The 14,483-nt window shown below is 46.6% G+C and overlaps 1 protein-coding gene across 1 annotated transcript in view; it reads right to left on the minus strand.

Annotated features, from left to right (window-relative positions):
• KIF17 (kinesin family member 17) overlaps positions 1-14,483 on the minus strand; it is a 1,103,253-nt gene that overhangs the window by 803,886 nt on the left and 284,884 nt on the right. The gene's annotated exons all lie outside the window — the stretch shown is intronic.

The raw sequence follows: 14,483 nt of genomic DNA on the forward strand, positions 1-14,483 counted from the left end.
TCCCTTTTACAATACCTTTCGCACTTTCAGTTGCTTCTGGTCGCGAACAAGTCCACCTGAGGGGTTCACCAAAGGCCGAAGATCTCTTGAAGGACTTCCTGAGTTAGCTAGCTCCCACTCAGAGCATTCGCTGCTGTGTTCTCCTCCCCAGCTAGGTGAACTACTGATAGGGAGATTTCTTTTTGAATTGCCCAATAGCAGAGCTGCATTGCCTCTCTTCACAGTGGTAGAGACCCTACACCTCCTCTCTTGTTGAGGTAATGCATGGCCACTGTGTTGTCCGTCATAATCAGGACATTCTTTCCCCTGACAGAGGGGAGAAAGGCCTTCAGCGCTAGTCTGGTTGCCCCCAGCTCCAAAAGGTTGATGTGTAGTTTGGACTCCAATGGAGACCAACGACAGCTGATTGTCAGACCGTTGGCATGGGCTCCCCACCCCGTGAGTGGGGCGTCCGTCACTACTGTAATCTCTGGCCATGGCTGCCAAAAATGTTCTTCCTTCAGAATATTGTCCTTGCAGGCCCACCACAGAAGATCCTGTGAGACGCTGGTTGGAACCTGAAATCGGTCCAACATCTTTCCTGAGAATTGGGACCGTTGTGTTCTTAGAGCCCCTGTGAAGGGATCTCATTCTCAGACGGGCTTCTGGCACCAGAGAAATGCAGGATGCCATGAGGCTGAGCAACCTCAAGAAATCGCAGGTCGGAAGATTCTGGCCAGTTTGAAATTTGGTAACCATCCGAAGAATGCCTTGAGCCCTCGCCTTGGGTGGCGAGCTCTTTCCCAAGGATGTGTCTAGTACAGCTCCGATGTACTGCAGCAGCTGGGAAGGTGCCATCTGTGACTTCTTGAAATTGAGGGAGAAAACCAGTCTGTGAAGGGAGTGGCAGGTGACTTCGGATGATCCAGAGCTTGTTCGGGAGAACGTGCCCTGATCAGCGATACGTCCAGGTAGGGGTAGACATGAATTTGTGGTGGACTGGGAGTTTCCACTCCTGTACGCGTTTCCTCCACTCCCCTTCATTCCCCACGTGATCAGGAGGTTGAGAAAGTTCAGGAAATCCATGATCCTAATTGCCCTGTATTGGGAAAGGAGGACATGGTACCTGTACCTTCTGGACATGTCTATCTGCCCTCCAATACGTCTTCCACAAAGAGAGGACCTTCTCTCGTGAGAGGAGCAACAGGTTCTCCATCCAAAGGTCAAGACACTCAGGCTTCACGCATGGTTTCTGAGAGGCTGAGGTACAGGGATCGGGACCTCCCAGATGACATAATGGAGATCTTGCTTTCAGCCAGAAGGCTAGCAACAAAGTCTTTGTGCCACTGCCGTTGGAACACATTCTTTAGCTTGTGCAAGGATACGAATGTGGATCCTGATCCTTTACTATGCAAAACACCAGAAGTGTTATGTTTTCTGCTGCATTTGGCCCATCCGGGGCTCCAGGTTAGAACCATTAAATGTTATTTAGCAGTGCTTTCCATCTTCAACCGCTCGTCTGAGGAAACACCATATTTTAAAATGCCTTTGGTGATACAATTTCTAAAGGGACTCACTAATGTGTTCCTGCCATCTCCTTTTCAGGTTCCTGTTTGGGACCTTAATCTTGTTTTGAGATTTCTCATGTGTGCACCATTTGAACCACTCCGTTCATGTCCTTTAAGACTACTAACATTCAAAACCATCTTGTTAGTAGAGTTAACATCAGCCCGTAGGGTGAGTGCGTTGCAGGCATTTTCTTCTAAACTACCTTTTATGTTTTTTATTCATCCTTAACGTCAAACCTTAATTCCACCTAAGATTGTACCAGATTTTCACTGGGAACCAAAGTTAGTATTACTTACTATTTACTCACCAACTCATCCTGGCAAGGAAGAGGAAAGGTTACACAGACTTCACCTGAGAAGGGCTCTGAGTTTCTACATTTCAAGAATGTCGTTTCATCTAGATGACCAACTGTTTATAGGTTATACTGGTCATAGACTGGGACAGGCTGTAACTAAACAAACCTTGTCCAGTAGAAACAATGGCAATTTCTGCACCAGCGTCTTTTGTACCGAGCGCAATAGTGAAACCCATAAACATCTGAGAGTCACTAGCACCTATTGTATCAAGCACCTGCTGTGCAGGTCCTCCTTGCAGTTGCGCAAAGCTCTTTTTCAGCCCATAGGCGTAGGTCTCCCTCTGGCACAAGGACATAGACCAACTGTTGGGAGAATTATACGTGAGGTTCTGTATGTCGGTACACGGCAATCAGTTCTGATTGTTGTGTTGTAGATTGCCGTAGACCTGATAAAGTAGTTGGGGAAGCGAAGACGGTAGCCACTGCCTGAATTTGTCACCCAGGAAAATGGTAAAGAGAAAAGCAGAGGCCCCTGACCATCCAGGAGCCACTAGAAATAAAATGTATACATTGTTGCAGTGATAAAGGATGTTAACCTTTTAATATCAGAGATCAATGTATTTCTGAGCGATTTGGATGAGATAGAGAGTGTTGAAGGGAAGGAGGGGTGAAGTAAGAGTGATTGTACGTATTGAAGGACACAAGGCTAGAAACTCCGGCCAAGGCAATATTTTCAAACTGCGTAACAATAAACAAAGACCTCATTGACCTAACCGATCATGACCCAGGGCCAAAACCTTATGTCCGAATTACTGGGCAAGAATGGCTCTAAAGAAAAGACTGCTGCAGCAAATGCTCAAAAGCTTAAGCCTCATGTTAATGGCCTAGCTATTGTTCCAAACTACATGCCTCTGATCGCTTATCAAATGAAAGAAGGCCCAAATAAGTTCATATGTTAGATACAACTATAATTGTCCCATCAATAGTGTTATCAGACCTGTACAATGTCCTCATTCCCCAATCGCCGGCCCCGCTGGAAGTAAGCTCTCAGGCTATCCCCCAAACAACTCAAAGAAGTAAAGAAGACCGTGGGTACATCAGCTAAGAACTTGGAAAAGCTTCAAGTCATCCAAAACAGTGCACTTAAGGCCGCTTTTGACATCCCCAAAAGGGACAGCATCACTGCCCCAAGGAAACAGGCACACTGGCTCCCTATCAAAGAGCGAGTAATCGTCAAAGCCCTTGCACTGACGCACAAATGTATCCACCAAACTGCCCCCTTTACCTCTTCCAAAGGGTACACCTTTCTGCCTCCACAAGACCTACCAGAACGCCCTACACAAACATGCTTGCAGTGCCTAAAATCAAAAGAGTCAGAGCAGGTGGCGCCTGCTTTCCTTACCTAGCAGCCATACAGTGGAACTCCCTGCCACCACACCTACGATTGGAAAAATCTCACATGGCATTCCGCAAGGCGGTAAAAATGCTGCTCTTATCCTAACTCACCTCTACCTACCACATTTTGACATATCTGTAACTTCTTCAGGCAGTTGATTTACTCCGTTTAGAATGTTATAAATGTATATGTCTGCAATGTATAATTGTATATATCTAACCTGCACCCCTTGCTCCATGTAACTAAGTTCCTCACAAGTAACTTGACGCCTCGATGCCCCAGGGCTGTTTGAGCGCTATACAAATGTAAAAAATAAAATACAATGAATAAAGACAGGGTGATATGTAAAGTCAGGGCCAGAAGCAAGAGAAGGGTCATAATCAAGGGAAAGGCGAAAGGGGGTTGCTTAGTAGCACCACAGATCCCAAAGCTTAGTAAATCACAAACAGTGAGTACTCAGACTGACAATATGGGTGGCCAAGACGAGGAGCTACTTGTCTCAGTAAAAGCTATAAAAGAACTGATTGCCAAAGAGCTAAAACAGTAGTTGAAAGAGGTATGTATACCCAATATAGGGAATTTGTTAAAGAAGGTCTTGACAGAGATAAAAGAGATGAAATGTAAGGCGATCAAGTTAGGCCTAGACGAAAGATCTAGGCCAGGATGTAACCCTCGGTCCATAAAAACACAAGAGAGTGTTTGGGTGCAATGCCCTGTACAACACAACACTGTCTCAAGTGGAATGCCTAATATGGGGAAGGGAGCACAGATCGTACGTAGTGGGTAGAGTGGTCCTTCAGTAAGCTCCCCAAGGAATAAAAACAGGGTACGGGAGGGTTTGTTCGAAGTTATACCACCTCCACTGACAGGACCGAATACCATAGCCCTGGGAAATGTTTCACCTAATGAGCTATTAAGGAAAGGTTATAATACATCATCAAAGCAGGGTCTCTGTCCCTCAATATTGATGATGAATGACCCACAAAAGGGTCAGGGTTTGTATGAGTCTCAGGAGAGCCTCAAGAATAAATGTATCCATTGGTTACGACATGTAAAAAGCTGTTGCTTAGTCATCAGAGATGACTTGGTCAACTTCCAAAGAGGCAGACGGCCAAACTCCAACTTAGATCATATTCAGATTTTCTTTCGTTCTTGGTCCATCGTAGAGGGTCTACTAAGTTTAGACCATAGGGTCTTATCAGTAGGAAAATCCCTAGTTTTATTAAGAGCCCCAGAATATTTAGAAATACTAGGGAATGGTGCTCCATCTATCAGCAGGAGTAATAATGATGCAAGGAATAACTGGGAACTAACACATGCCCCATCTGGCCCCCAGAGGAGGGATACAACTCGGATACAATACCAAAATAGCCAACGAGGCATCACTGACAATGTAGATTGACCGGGTGTGGGGAAGAGTAGTTACATCAGGTAGGTGGGGGGTTTTCGATGGTGTCCTGGAATATCTCAGGCGACTCAATAGAGTACTGGAAGATTAGGACTGGGTGACCTATGTGCAAGGGTTTAAAGTAATTGTTCTCCAAGAAACTTGGGGCTCTGTCCTGAAACATCTTCAAGAATACCAAACTTTCTTTGAACCTGCCAAAAAAGGGAATAAGGGAAGACCCAGTGGCGGATTGATAATCTGGAAAGATGCAGGCTTGGGTTGGTGGACCAAAGTAAAACAAACAAATTTGACCGAACTGCAATGGCTGTCTTTCCTAACTGGGGACAAGGAACCACTAAACTTATTTAATATCTATAATAGGCCTTCCTTTAAACCTGGTCTGGAAACTTTATATTCTCTAAGGGATTGCTTTGACTCAAGACAAAGGGTAACCAATAGGGGGGGTATGACCATAGTAGCAGGTGATTTCAACCTCCAGATCAAACCAGTGGGGCTGGTGAAAAACCTTTGGGATGATCAGGATCTTGCCTGGGCCATCCTGGACTCAATAGAAACGACGCCAGCAAGGCTACCTCGTGTGGATGTGGAAACAACCTGCCTGCTCTATAGCCTAAACCTGGGAGCTTGTAATGGGTGCTTTTTTAAGGACCAGCCAGCCCAAACAATGTTCAAGGGCCACAATGGCTCATTGATTATATCCTGATATCTGGGGAGGCTTGGGCTATGGTTAGAGATTTTGAAATCCACCAAAGAACAGAGAGAGACCATCTCCCTCTGTCTGCTCAAATTAGTTGGAGGGCACAAAAGGCAGTCCCAAGCCACGCACATGTAATAAGGGTGGAAGGCCATGGCCGTAAATCAGTGAAGTGGTCAAAGCTGATGCTACAGAATGGAAAACAAGATCTTTATAAATCAATAATCCCAAATATAGAATCCATCTCCAACCCCGAAACAGATGACCCACTGGTACTACAGGCTTTTGAAAAATACGAAGAATAACCTACTAGCCCATATCTCAGAGCACAAAAGGTATGTTAGAAAGAAAAAAACTGCAAAAAAATGAGTGGTACGATGATGAGTGCGGAATGACTAAAAAGGCAATCCTGGGCTGTATAGATATAGAGGGGGCAGTAGATAAAAACAAATTGTGCCTGGCCCGAATTGAGTACAAAAAGTTGATTGCCATTGTAAAGAATGGCCATGTACAGGAAAAGTGGAGGTCAATGTCCGAGGCACTCCAAATAAGAACATCATGCTATCTTGGCAGTTAGTAACAGACAACAACTTGAGAGGGGAACATACACTTAATTGTTGTATAGGGCCAGAGGAATGGCAATCCTACTTTGAGACCTTATAAGCAAGAGAGGTGTGAATCGACCCATTGGAGGCACTGTTAAAGAAAGATGAGTATCCGAGTGAGAGTGCAGTGAGTATGTGTCTTTAGAGGATGCAGTGCTTGTAATTTCCACCCAAAAAGGGGGCAAGGCAGCGGGCCCAGACCTTATTCTAGCGGATCTGTTTAAGGTCAAAGTAGCAATATGTGCCTGGGCCCTGTGCAGGTTATTCAACTCGATTATCCGGGAGGGTGTGATCCCAGAATCTTGGCATAGGGCCATTATAATTCCCATCTATAAAAAAGGTGGGCGGGAAAATCCAGCTAATCCCATATCCCTCCTGGATAGCACCAGCAAATTGTTTGGGAAAATTATCTTAAGGAAATTGCAACTTTGAGCTGAAAACAACAAGGTGATAAGTGATCTGCAGGCTGTATTCTGGAAAAGTAGAGGAACAGTTGAGCTTTGCTTTTTATTGTATATGCTGATAAAGAAATATACGATGCTGAAGCACATGAATTTATATGCTGTGTTCCTCGACTTGAGGACAGCTTTTTCCAGAGGAAAACTTTGGAAGATACTCTCCTTATGGAAAGCTCCGGACCACCTGATTAGACTCATTAGGCTACTGTACACTGACAACAAAGCTTCAGTGCGATATGGGCTGGGAGGGGAACTGACAGAAGACTTCGGTGTGACGAAGGGGGTGCGACAGGGTTGCCCAATGGCTCCGACCCTGTTTAATTAACACATCCAGGAAATAATAGACACCCTGTTTACAAGATGCCAGGATTGTCCCAAAATATACAAGGATAAAATCCCTGCTCTATTTTATGCCAATGATGCGGTAATCATAGCTACAACCCCGCAAGGGCTGGCAAAGTCATTGGCACTGTTTGTGCAAAAGTGTGATGAACTGATGCTGAATCTGAATACCGATGAGACAAAATCAATGTTCAGGCCTAGGCTTAAAAAATGAGATCACTGAAATTGGGGGTGAATGGCAACCAAATAGTGCAGGTAAAAAAAATGTGATTACTTGGGGATCCGGTTCCAAGAGGCAGAGGGGTGGGTTGCCCAAGTAAACCACTCTGCAACCACCCTTGACACGTTTGGAGGGTCTATAGCTGCTTTCCATGCAAGGCGCGGCCGAGGCGCAATTTCACCTGCATTAGATCTGTATGGGAAACAGGCAGTTCCTGTTGCCCTGTATGGGGCTGATTTGTGGGGGCATGGGAATTTAGAAAAATTGACTTCAAATGAGGCCAAATTATTTGAAAAAACATGTCCTTTTGCCCAAAAGCACCCTCACTGCATTGTTGTATTTGGAGTTAGAGGTAACCCCAGTGGCATCTCTTGCATCACTAGGTCCAGCCCTCTTTTGGCTAAGACTTTGGAAGCAAGAGGGTTTGCTGAAGTATAGAGAAGCGCTGATCCATGTAATGTTCTTGGAGGGAGGGAAATCCCTACAGTGGGTCCATCATGTGAAGAAGACACTCGAGGATCTAGATTGGGTTAACCTATGGGAGAACCCCCAAAACCAGCCGCCGGGTATTAGAAAGGAGCAAAGGCTACGTGCAAAGGAAAAAGCAAGGGATCAATTGGTGACTAGCGTGAGGAAGTTAAGACTGGGTCTGGCTTACATCGAGCTCCTCTCACCGGGCAGGAAATCTTACCAAGATTGTATTCATCCCCCTATAAGAAAAGTCTCTATATGCAACTGAGACTGGGGATCCTTCAAGTGGCAAGTTTCACGACCAAATGGAAAGAATTGAATTCTGATAAATGTCCGCTATGTGGGGGTGAAGTAGAAACAATGACTCCAGGGACGTCACCTCACCAAAATGCCAGGGGTAGCGGAAGTGACATCACACGACCAATGACCTCTGATGACATCACAGGAAGTGATGCTATTTGATCCCACTCCGAAGTGATATCACAGGAAGCGATGGAACATGACTTTTCACCCCTTAACAAAACAGGAAGTCGCAGCACATAGCATTGTTCCTAAGTACACTACAAAAAATATGTTTACAATATCACTATAATGTGATATATATTTCATACAAGAATGGATCATCATATGTATCGTTAAGATCAGTGTGTATAGGCCCATATTTCCAAATTACTGTGAATGCAAGCAGACGTCCATGGCCAAAGGATAATGATGTGTTACTATATAGCACTTATGCTTAAGCTCTTTATATAGAACAAATATACATACAATGGGCCTCATTACGACCCAGGCGGTAAGTTACCGCCTGGGCCGTGACTTTACCACCATGGGGTAAACTATGTTTACGCCATGGTGATTGGCGGACTTACCGCCCCATTCCGACCTTGGCGGGGCGGTAAATCCCCAATCCCCATTTACCCTTCCCCATTCCCATTTTTGCCCCTTAGGGCATAATGGGAGTGGGGAAGGCGTTAATTACGCCACCGTAAATTACACCGTAAATTACGGTGGCGTAATTAACTCCATGGTCCCTTAGCGCCATGGATTTTAAAAGCAGGTGTTAAATCCGCCATGGCGCTAAGGGACCTCGTACTCAGGCGGTAAGGGTCGGCGCTGTTTACGCTGCCGTAAACCCCTTACCGCCTGGGTCGTAATGAGGCCCAATATCACCCAACCTGTGTTGGTACTCATTTAATAACTTCAGAAGAATGAAAGGCTGAGTTGAGGTGTTTAAGAACAGACTAAATCAGTGACTCTCCCCCCTAAAGTGTGCCTGAAATAAACCCTAAATGCGTTTTGCAATTATTGTATAGAATTCCATGAAGACACATTATTTGTTATTCCTATTATTTTTTTGTCATTTTTTTGTTATAAGAGGCCTGAACAAGAAAGCCAGCCACTCCAGCAGCAAAGAGACACATGATGCTGCCCACAGCCCAGGAGGTTGCATTAAAAAAAAGGGGTAGCAAGGGAGACCACAGGGCTAGCAAGGGACACCTCAGGGGTCGCAGTTGCAACCCCTGGCGACCCCTAAATGACATCCCTGAATGACTCACTTTATGTTGTTATTTAAGAAAACTGAACATCTGAGGAAAGTGTATTTAAAGCCTGTGCTGAGAGAAGCCAGATTGAGAGACACTATATCAGCAATGAGATTCCTAAGCCTACCCCACGATAGAATTTCCATGTTATTGCAGTTTAAGCTCCTTCAGAGTCTAGTATGGTCTAAACCACATTAATGCTGGTAGTTCTACTGTAAGAAAAACACAAAAAAACAGAACTTAAGCCAACGGGCACTGCACGTTCCATATATACCTTCAATGACGTCATCCTCGTGACAGAGGCCCTCAAGGGACATCGAGTCGACCGCATCAATGCCCTCAGCTGAAATATTTTGCTGAAACTGGATATAGGAGATATCATAGATGAGGAATACATGGGAGGAACATCCAGTCGAATGAACGTTATCAGGCGTAAGTAACTTGTTCTTCTAATGAATTGTGTCCTCCAACGTATTCCTCATCTTTGATAATCACGTCCAGCTTCGGCTGCTTCAGAAAAAAATTCTCAGCAGAGGGCACTGTGCGTCGATGGCGTCGAGTCCATGTCCCTCGAAGGCCCCGTCGAGGGTGATGTCATCGGATGTATAAGAAGCATGCACGGCGCTCGTTGGCCTCAGTTCTGTTTTTCTGAAAACGTGTTTGCTTCGGAGACCCGGCGCGCCTCGCTAGTAATTATTTGCTACGTGATCCTGAAAGAAATCGAAGTTAATCGACAACAATGTCTTCGTCCTCTTCCCCGACGTCTCCTCTCACGGGCTTCAAGAAGTGTGAGGAGTGTGATTTGAAAATGTCGATCACAGATCCCCATCGTTCTTGCCTGTGGTGGTTGGGGGAAGGCCATGACACTGATTCCTGCGCAAAGTGTCAGACTATGATGGAAAAAGCCCTGCGAGAACGAAAGGGGAAGTTACAGGTAGGGAAATTGCCCCTTACAACTAAAACCGATGGTTCCTCAACTGTCGATTCCGGTGATTGTTCTCCTTGACGTAAGAGTGACAAAAAGCGATTGAGTTCCCATAGTGATTCATGCCACTCATCGTCCTCGACAAAGCGATCGAGGAGACGGCACCATCAGTCACCATCCTCCTCATCCTCGTCAGACGCAGCCCCCACAAAATTAAAGAGCCCCACCAAACATTCGTCATCTGAAGATTGGGAGGCATTCCGCTTGAAAATGCTGGAAATATTTGAAAAGGGTAAGCCTTCGTTCGCACCTTCTCCAGATGCCGGCAGAGAATGGTCCGTACTAGCACAAGTGAGCCCTCGAGTCTGGCTGGTCGAAGGAAGGTTCACAGAGAACCCTCTAGGTCTCCTGTGAGTAAAAGTCACCCGAGACGTGACGAGCGTTCGAGGTCCTTGACGCCGTCTAAACCTCCATGCCCTCGAAGCCAAAATCTTCGCAGGGAACCAACGAATCCTCGACGCCATCAGCACCATTACTATCGACGCCATCAGCGCAATTACTATGGACGCAATCAACGCCACTGTCGACGTCGACACCACAACCATTGACGCCAAAAATTCTGGTGGTTTCAGCACAGCCTACAGATCATGTGAAACCTCATAAAGCTGCCAAAGCAAAGCCATTGAGTGTTCCAGAAAAAACATTTACCCCTTTGCCAAGGAAGGAGTTTTTAAAATCCTTTTCTTCAAATTTTGAAGAAAAAGAAAGATCTCCAAATGTACCAGAATGTCTTATTCCGCGAGAGAGCAGGATGAGAGACCTGGTTGACACTCTGCATAATGCCAGTGGTGTTGATACATCACCTGAAATGGAGTTTGGTAGGCCAGAGCCGGGAGAGCATGCTGACTCTTCATATCATCATCTGATGTCCAAGGTGGTGGAATATCTAGGCTGTGCTAGACCTCCGGTTCATTTTGTCCAAGATGACCTATTCCTACAGACCGAATCTTACCTTTTCATGCGGCTTTACAAAATATGGTGGCCAGAAATTGGGAGTCCCTGGACACCATCACTGTGGTGGATAAATCCCTCGCAAGAAAATACCGCCCTTGCTGTAGCGACCCCGGCTGTCTGTCCAAGCACCCCACTCCCGAGAGTCTGGTGGTCCAAGCAGCCACGACTACATCAAATAAGGCAGCGTACTCTAGCATCCCTCCAGATAGGGATGACAAGCGTGTGGATGGATGGACGCGGAAGGTATTTTCAGCTGGGAGTATGGCCCTGAAGTCGGCCAACTCCACATGTGCTTTAGCCAAGTTTTCGTACATGCTGTGGGAGTGCATATCCATGGCAGCGGAGCACATTCCAGAAGGGGAGGAAAGGGAAAGTTTCCTAGCTATCATTAAATCCCTTCAATCTGGATTGGACACTGCAGACAGCATCAGCAGGTCCATATCTACCAGCACAGAAATGCACAGATTTGCATGGTTGCGCAAATCGGGTTTTGCACTGAACGTGCAGGCCTGTCTGCTAAACATCCCATTTGACGGGTCTCACCTATTTGGCAAAGCCTGATGAGAGCCTTGAGAGGTTGCAGACCTCAAAGACGGCTGCCAAATCTTTAGGGGCCGCTGTTAGGCAACCTCAGCCTTTTCGTTCTTCGGGACAACCATGGAGGAGGCGATCCTATCGTTACTACTCCTCATTTGGAAAGGCGAAAGGAATGGTCAGTCAAAGTGGCCAAAGAAAAAACCCTTGTGGTGGACAAGGAAAAAGTACAAAGCCAGCTCCAGCTACAGCTGCCTTGCCATCAGCAGCTGCAGCAACAGCTCCAAAACCACTTTGAGAGCTTGCGTCAAGAATCACTGGTGGGGGGCAGTGTGTCTCAGCATCTCGAAGAATGGAGAACCATTACTTCAGATGCTTGGGCTCTGGAGACAATAGCCCAAGGTTACTGCCTTCCATTTATAATGCAGCCTCACAACAATCCACCGTGGAAACACTGTTTGAGGATTCCAGATCCGCTCCTTGTGCAGGAAATATTAACCCTGCTAGAGAAAGGTGCTATAGAACCAGTATGTGTAGCGGAGAGGAACAAGGGTTGGCATTCCCCATATATTTTGATCCCCAAAAAGGACGGAGGACTGAGACCCATCTTGGACTTCAAATACTTGAGCAAGTTCCTCAGGAAGGACAAATTCAAGATAGTCACACTTTCTCACATCCTCAGGCCCTCCAGTTACGGAATTGGTTGGTGTCATTGGACCTGCAGGATGCTTATTTTCATGTGCCATTCTATTACAAGCACAGAAAATACCTGAGGTTTGCTATTGGAAGCTCGCACTATCAGTTTCGAGTCATACTATTCGGGTTTACCTCTGCCCGAGGGTCTTCACCAAACTGATGGTGGTGGTGACAGCACATCTCAGGAGAGGTACAGGAGTGGAAACTCCCAGTCCACCACAAACACGTCTCGTACAGCTCCTCTTGGGGGAAATTCCCTGGAGCAGAACATTTTGCACTTCCGGTTGACACTGGTCGCAAACAGATCCACTTGAGGGTGAAGATCTCTTGAAGGACTTCCTGAGCTAGTTCCCACTAGTGGGAGATTATGGGATACTGTACTCTGCCTGCTCAGAGCGTCTGCCGCCGTGTTCTTCTCTCTGCCTAGGTGAACTGCTGATGGAGAGATTCCTTCTTGTATTTCCCAGAACCAGAGCTGCAGAGTGGTAGAGACCCTACTCCTTCTCTCTTGTTGAGGTACACAGCCACTGTGGTGTCCGTCATTCTCAGGACATTCTTACCCCGTACAGAGGCCAGAAAGGACTTCAGCGCTAGTCTGATTTCCCTCAGTTCCAAAAGATTGATGTGTAGTTTGATGTGTAGTTTGTGAGTGAGGCATCCGTCACTACCGTTATCTCCAGCCAAAGATGCGGGCCCACCCCACAGGAGATCCTTTGCAACCCTGTTTGCAACCTGAAGTAGGTCTGACATGGAGCCCAAGAATTGAGACCACTGTGTCCTGGGAGCCCATGGGAGGGATCTCATTCTCAGGTGAGCCTCAGGCACCAGGAAAATGCAGGATGCCATGAGGCCAAGCAACCTCACCAAGTCGAAGGTCGGGGGACGTTGAGCACTCTGAAATTTGGTGACCATCTGCAGAATGTGTTGAGCCCTCACCTCAGGTGACAAGGTCTTTCCCAAGGATGTACCCAGTGCAGCCCCAATGAATTGGAGCTTTTCAGATGGTATCATGTGGGACTTCTTGTAATTAAGGGAGAATCACAGTCTGTGGAGAGAGTGGCAGGTCATGCTGAAATGATTCAGTACTTGTTCGGGAGAATGTTCCCTGATCAGCCAATTGTCCAGGTAGGGGTAGACGTGAATTCCGCCTCTCCTGAGATCCGCTGCCACCACCGCCATCAGTTTGGTGAATACTCTTGTGGCGGAGGTCAGCCCGAATGGCAGAACTCAAAACTGATGAGAACCTCCAACGGCAAACCTCAGGTACTTTCTGTGTTTCAGATGGATTGACACATGAAAATAAGCCTCCTGAAGGTCCAATGACACCATCCAATCCTGGAGCTGGAGGGCCTGAAGGATCTGAGAAAGTGTGACCATCTTGAACTGGTCCTTCCTGAGGAACTTGTTCAAGTATCTCAAGTCCAAGATGGGTCTGGGTCTCAGTCCTCCGTCCTTCTTGGGGATTAGGAAATATGGAGAATACCATCCTTGTTCCTCTGCGTTACAAGTATCGGCTCTATAGCACCTTTTTCTAGCAGGCTCAGAATTTCCTGCAAAAGGAACGGATCATGAACCTTTAACGAATGGCTTCCAAAGTCTCTGAATGAAGGGGAGGCAGCAATCCAGTAATCCTGGGCTATGGTTTCTAATGCCCAAGCATCTGAAGTAATACCCTGCCATTCTTTTCAGATGCTGAGACAGTCTTCCTCCCACCGGGGTGTCGTGAGTCAAGACCTCAGAGAGGTTTTGAGGTGGCTGAAGCAGCAGCTGATGGTAAATTAGCTGTTGCTTGGGCTGGCTTTGCACCTCTCCCTCGTCCACCATGAGGGAATCTTCTTTGGCCTCTTTGACCAGCCATTCCTTTCGCTCTTCCAACTGAGGAATAGTAGCAAAAGGATCTACCCCTCCAAGAAGGTCCACTGGGGTGGAAAGGCTGAGGCTGCCTGATGGTGGCACCTAGACACTTAGCTGCCGCCTTCGAGGTCTGCAGCTTCTCAAGGCTTTCATCAGCCCTGCTGCAAAAAAGATGAGACCTGTCAAAAGGCATATTAAGGAGTCTAGACTGCACGTCCGGTGCAAATCCCGACTTCCTTAAGCACGCAAACCTATATATCACTGTGCTTGCCGCCATTGCTCTGCTAATACTGTCAGCAGAATCAAAACCTGACTATAGAGACTCACACATAGCCTCTTTCCCATCTTTTACAATGGACGGAAAGCCGTCTCTTTCTTCCCCTTCGGGAATATGTTCAGCCGCCATAGATACACACTCCCATAGGGTGAAGGTAAATTTTGCAAGGGCACCTGTTGAGTTGGCAAACTTGAGAGCCATGCTC

Source organism: Ambystoma mexicanum, chromosome 8, assembly GCF_040938575.1.
Source record: "Ambystoma mexicanum isolate Mex_15411 chromosome 8, UKY_AmexF1_1, whole genome shotgun sequence".
Classification (NCBI taxonomy): domain Eukaryota; kingdom Metazoa; phylum Chordata; class Amphibia; order Caudata; family Ambystomatidae; genus Ambystoma; species Ambystoma mexicanum.